This window comes from Sander lucioperca, chromosome 18 (assembly GCF_008315115.2).
Source record: "Sander lucioperca isolate FBNREF2018 chromosome 18, SLUC_FBN_1.2, whole genome shotgun sequence".
In the NCBI taxonomy this organism is placed as follows: Eukaryota; Metazoa; Chordata; class Actinopteri; order Perciformes; family Percidae; genus Sander; species Sander lucioperca.
The window spans coordinates 258,949-265,674 of NC_050190.1; positions in this window are offsets into that span (position 1 = coordinate 258,949).

Consider the following 6,726-nt stretch of genomic DNA (forward strand, 5'->3'; position numbering starts at 1 on the left):
CAAACATAGATAATTTTTGTCAAGGGTGTAAATATTACCTTGTTCACATTCCTTCTGTAGCCCATTGAGGTAGAGGCCTCAGTTTCTGGGTCAGGTTGTGAAAAATATTACAATAAAAGAGATGTGTAAGGGCCAGTCACTTAATTATGTTAATTATGAAATATTCAAGTGTGTGCCATAATAAAAAGCCCATGCTGGGCATTCACCTCAGCAACTGTCTCAGAACACACAGACAGAGTGTTTTCATTTGCTTCACCCTAATAAGTAAAAGTAGGCCAATGTAAACCATAACTGTTATAAAGAAGGTTATGTTCATGGTGTTCTGTCTGCTGCATACTGACCTCTGTGTGGGAGACTGTGTGCATGTGTTGAATTATATTTTTATATTTTGTCTTGATCTGCTGCCAAGAATGTTTGGAGTTGGGGTTGCATCTAAAAATCAATTAATATTAATCTTTCTTAGGATCAAAGCCAATACATTCACATTTTACACACATACATATATAGCATATATGAATACACACATTTTCATTTTGTTTAATACATTTTTAATATGATTAGCCTATATTCATAATTTTACATTAATGGCCTATAGAATGTATTTCTTTAACTTACGCATTAACAAAATCAGCAATCTTCCTCCAAGATTGTTCTCTGGCAGCAGAGACGGTATTACTGCGTGCTTGAAAAACATTTTTATATTCTTCATATTTCTGAAGAATAATTTCTTGCTCCTCCGCGGAAAAATATATTGCTCTCGCTCTATCCATATCGAACGTGATTGGTTGTTCAGTGCCGACGTCACTCTTTTATGTGCAAGCGCGTGCGCGGAGTAATCAGAGTTTAAGGATCAAAGCCTGGGTTGACAGAGAAAGTTGATGAGCTGCGTCATGGTACCAATAAAGCCTGATTGCATCGGTTTGGTTTTGTCAACTCTAAACCAATCCTGCAACCCTGAGTTTGTTCAACTACCATCATGGTACAGGCTCCAAGTCAGTACAGTCCCAGATATGTATGGGTATCAAAAATAATAATAATAATACTCTTATAAACAGTTGTTAGAGCTCTGTGGAAATGCCACACCATACAGTATTACTTTTTCTGTCTTTGTTCCCATGACCATTGAAATATTTTCAATTAGGAGAAGAAACAGAAGAAACTAGACATGAAACTGAGACGTCGTCAACTTGTAAGAGAAAAGATGATGATGATGCTAGACCTTTTACATTTGTATTTAAAATAGATAAATACATACATCATTTCTGAATTCTTATTGTGAAAATTAACTCTCCTATAGTGTCTGACTGACTGCAGTAGTTTTTCTTTATGACGACATGAAAACAACGAAAATAATATTTAATGTGAGCAGAGCAGCACATCACAAAACAAACAGTCACAACCTACTTTTGTATTTATTCATTTTGGAAAATACACTCAGTATAATATGTATCTTTCACAAAAATTCATGTCAGCATTTATTACAGATGGTCCACCGGCCGACGTTGATCTGACATGTTTTAATTGTGCAACAGTAATGATGTGAATAACTATAATAATAAATTTTAAAAAAAATTGTGTCCGAAAGTTTGGTTATTCATTTTGTCAGTGAGCTCACTGCAGATGTTATTGGTTTAATTTGACGAGCTTTCTGACTAAAATACAATGTAGTCCTCTCTTTAGGCATTTTAGGCCGTTATTTTTGACAGGACAGCTTAGACATGAAAGGGGAGAGAGATGGGGAATGACATGCAGCAAAGGGCCACAGGACAGAACCGAACCTGCGGCCACTGTGTTGAGGACTGAGCCTCTTTATATGGGTGCACGCTCCACCAGGTGAGCAACCCAGGCGCCCAATGTGGCGTTTATTCACATACATTCTTTATCACTCTTCCATCAAGTTAAAGGAATTGAATTATTTGATGGAAAAAGGTCATGATGAGCAGGCAGGCAGAGATTCTATGGCACAGGAAAAGCTGGTTAGAAGCTAATCAGACAAAATACATGAGGACATAAACATGAATGCACAATTCAAGTGACTAAAGCATTCATTATTCTCGCCATTCCCGACCTGTCGCGCAACAGTGTAACATCATGAGAGCGCCGTAACTGTTTATACTGGCGCGTGGTGCTCGTGACACTAGTTGCAGTCTTCTCCTGAACAGAGGTGGCGCTAATGAGGAAAAGGCTACCGACTTTGCTATTTCTACGGACTAGAAGAAAAAGGGACCAACACCCTTGTGTCTTTAATGTCTTACACATCATTACTATTATATCAGTTAAGATTTAGTTCTTGATCTTACATAATCACAGTAGGCTCAACTCGTTTATAATACCGAGGTGATCTGTTTCAATACTGTGGCCTATATTTTTCACTTATCATGTGAATAGTATCCTCCAGTGCACCAGGATGTCTCTCATTATACAGTATTAGCACCTGTACCCAGGTCAGCCATCAACATTCCAGAGTGTATGGCAGCAGTTATCATATGAATAGTGTCCTCATGTGCACCTGGCTGACTATTGTTCTACACCACTGGCACACCTGGCACACATTAGCACCTGGATCCAGGTCATCCAGCAACATTCCAGAGTGTATGGCAGCCGTTATGTAAGGGTTAATGCCCGACGAGGTGTCCATTGTCAGGTATTAATGGACGACGGCGAGGTGTGAAGTCCATTAATACCTGACAATGGACACCTCGAAGGGCATTAACCCACTTATACCATGGTCACTTGCCAAATAACATATTTTTAAAACATTAGTTTATATTTTAATTTGCTTTACAATCGAAATCTAAAGTTTATCCAAACAATATCTTTGTTTCCTTGGTTACGCCTGAGGGTTGGACTGATACCTGGAACAATCATTCCCATCCTATAAGGTTCTTATGCAATGCAAACGTTGTTCACTCCTCCAGGAAATAGAAATACGACTTGCCTCCCGTAGCAATGGGAGATATTTATAGTCCGCTCAGCTCAGCTAAGAGCCAGAAAGCTAGCGCTATGCTAGCAAGATCCAAAGTCTATCACATTGTGTACAGTTGGCAATCAGTAAAAATAACCTGACAGTATGTTGAACAACAAGACAAGCTAGCTATCAGCCATGTCATTGTCCCCAAAACAATATAACGACTTTTACGAACAATTATATCCGCGATGTGTAACGTTACTGTCGGCCGCAGCCTGAAGTAGCGACCTGAACAGTGAACGGGATGTGAGATAACGTTATTCTCTGTGAAACAAAGTCAGTCCAGAGGGGAAGTATAACTTACTTCCTGCAGCTTGTGTGTTAGCTCCATCCTGTGGTGTTCAGAGTTGGAAATAACAGATCCACATTTCCTTTTTGATTTAATGTAGCGCATTCATTTAGAACAGTAAACAGTCAGTTTCATCGGAACATCTTTAGTAGGTGTCCTACATCACTTTTTTATGGACACCTTGCAGCCAATCAGAATCGAGTATTCACCCAGACCATGGTATAACATGAATAGTGTCCTCATGTGCACCTGGCTGACTATTGTTCTACACCACTGGCACACATTACCACCTGTACCCAGGTCAGCCATCAACATTCCAGAGTGTATGGCATATCTGTAAGAGTGTATGACTGTAAGTATCTAGCTTAATAACTTAATAATTATCTGATGTTATAACTTAATGCCGTTTTGAGCATTATGTCACGCTATTTTTTCTTCAAACTTCTCTGAATTAAACATGACACTGGCTGCATTCCCTAATGAAATTATTCTCTTTAACTTTTAAGGTTTCATTGCAATAAACGTAGTTACAGGTTTTAATATGATCTTATATATTATTCCCAGTGAAAGTATCTGTCTGATTCTATAAGTACCAAGGCTTAAACTGATTCAAAGAAGCTGCAGGTCCAAAATGAACCTGTCAATAATGAACTTTGATTTCATGCCTCTGGTGCATGTCCCGGTACTGTATAAGTGTGTGTGTGTGTGTGTGTGTGTGTGTGTGTGTGTGTGTGTGTGTGTGTGTGTGTGTGTCTCTCTGAACTCTGAATTCACGCCTCCAGCAGGCTCTGAAGCTTACAATGATCTGCAGAGAGAGAAGAGGAAGAATAAAGACTTAATGTGACACCCAGAGGAGAGTTTCAGTCCTGAGTGAATGTTTATTGACATAAAACCTGTGTCACTGCTGACAAAGTTGGCATTATTCTATAGTTTTCTTATTGCCAAACAAAGGCCATAAAACAATGAGGAGCCCTCAGTTTCTTCTGACTGTTGTGTCTGTGGCTGTCTACTGAAGATGTATGATCTTCTGATCATTTAAAGTGTAATTTCATAAAGGCTCAGTAGTTTCCTCAAACAGCTGGCCACTGTAGTTTTTAGCAAACATTACTCAAACAGAAGTAAATAGTGCTTTCATTTGGGACTACCTTTAGCTGCAGATTCATACACATTTGGTGCTCTACGGAGTTGTTATGGCTGCAGAATGGCGTTTGTGACAAACGTGATGCACTCAACAGTTTGTTGGATCACAGTGCACGTATCAAGTGTACCTTTTGTTATTTTTGTAATTTTATATACAGCTCATAGACACTTCAATGCTTCAGTCAGTCACCGTTTTTCTTTGTTTCACTCGTCTTTGACCACAAAAAGAGCAGACAGCGATTACGTAAAACCACGGTTTATTAACGAAAAGATAAACAATAAGATAACGCCTATAACATAACAATATAATAATGACTTTAAAATATACACAATGAAGTAGAAAATATAAAGAAAGAAGGCTTATAAGATGTGCTAAATGATAGTAGGACTATAAAAGGTATAGCCTTAGCAATAAGGTGCATTAAAATGTGCATTTGAAATGTGACATTGATCGCGGGTGCTGCTGGGTGTGCTTAAACATCGTCTGGTACAGTTTCTGCTTCAGCCGTTCATCCAACTGTGGATCGACATTCTCCATCATGTCTGCAAGGCCTTTGAAAAAGCCCCCCGTATGAGACATCGCAAGCTGAAAACACCACTCCTGGCTCTCCTTGAATCAGTCCACATCTTCTCCCTGTGCTCCTTGAGCTGTGCCAGATGTGCTGCCACCACAGAGTCGTCGTGTTCCTACCGTCTCTACCTCCTTCTTGGGGTACACGGAAAGAGAGATGTCGGAACAGCATGGGCGATGGGGGAAACTGGGATGGCGAGGGGTGGTGGGGTCGACAGGCAAGGTGTCTTGAGTGCCGGTTGCTGGAGACCGTTAGGATCTAGGATCTTTCACAATAGGTGTAGTGCCCGGGTATGGGACCTAACCAAAAGTGAGTGTCTGGTCATGTAAGCAGGTGTCTCTGCAGTGCCTGGGTATGGGACCTAACCCAAAGTGAGTGTCTGGCCAAGACAGCACGTGTCTTTGCTGGGAGCTGGATTCACAATAGGTGTAGTGCCCGGGTATGGGACCTAACCAAAAGTGAGTGTCACTGTAGGTGTCTTGGAATTGCCTGTAGATAGTAGAGGACAAGAGCAGCTTCTGTCATTTCCAAGGGGAGATTTTTGTCAGCAAGCCGCATTCCCATGATGTTCATGAAATCCACTTTGGCGGCTGTCAGCACGGCCAAGCAGGTCTTTGGCTCCATCTGAGGCGTCATCAGATTGGCATACCTATTAAGGTTCAACAAAAACTGTGCCAAACAGCTCTACCAGATGCACCAGATTCTGTAAAAGAAACAACACAAATAAAAATGAAAAGGTGAGATGGCAGCATGTTACACATTATCAATGCCAGTGTGGAGAACATTCACAACAAAATACTTACACTCAAATTCGGCTTCATATATCAGCTGGTGTATTTTCAGCTTCGTAGCTGCATTTTTCTGGACCGGCATCCTTTTTAGGGCGGGGAGCAGGCTGTCCAAGAAGGCCTGGTCTGGGTCTTTCTTCTGTGTTTGTGTGTCTTGATTGGCAGATTCACTAGCAGTCACAGTCCTCGTCGAGGGGCTTGCCAAGCCAACCCGCCGCCTACTCCTGCGCTCCCCTGACAGGCCTGGTGTGCCCTGTGCGGCCTCTGTCTGGTGTGGGCCCATGCTCTCCTGTGTCTGTCTCTCTCTCCCCTGTGCGGCCTGTTCAGCTGCAGCACTCCCCGGTGGCTGGGTGGTTTGGCTGGTAGAAGGGGTCTGCAGTGGGACACCAACCACTGCCATGTGGCGTCCCTGCAGCTCCCGAACCAGCCAGCTGAGTTGATGCTCATCAGTTATACTATTTTTGAGCAGCCTGTAATCAAACACCCGGCCAGTCTCCAGGATGTCAAGCGCGTCCCTCTTCGCCTTCTCAAATGCAGCCTCTCTGGCTTCAGGAGTGTCCTTTTTCATGCACACCCTGCGCAGATGGACCGACAGCATGTCCTGGGTCTTCATGCACACCGGGCACAGCAGGAAGTGCCTGTTGGACACACTGGAAACAGAAAAAGACACATTTAATTTTACTTAAAGCTGTCTATGTAACTTCACATTACACTTAAGAGCGGTTTTTTTTTTTTTCAATGTTGAGCTAAATTCAGTCAAACTTACTTCTTGGGAGCCATTTGTCAGGAAGAATCCTTGGTGAAGTTTCTCTAGAAGACTGGAACTCTAAACTTTGGTGCTGTTAAAACCAAAGGAGCTGATGCAGTCTCAGAAGGAATAAATGCTTTTGAGCAATTAGAATAGCGTTTTTGTCAGAACAAACAGCAGAATTGTGTTGTCTTTCTGAATGAAGTGAGCTGATCTCTGCT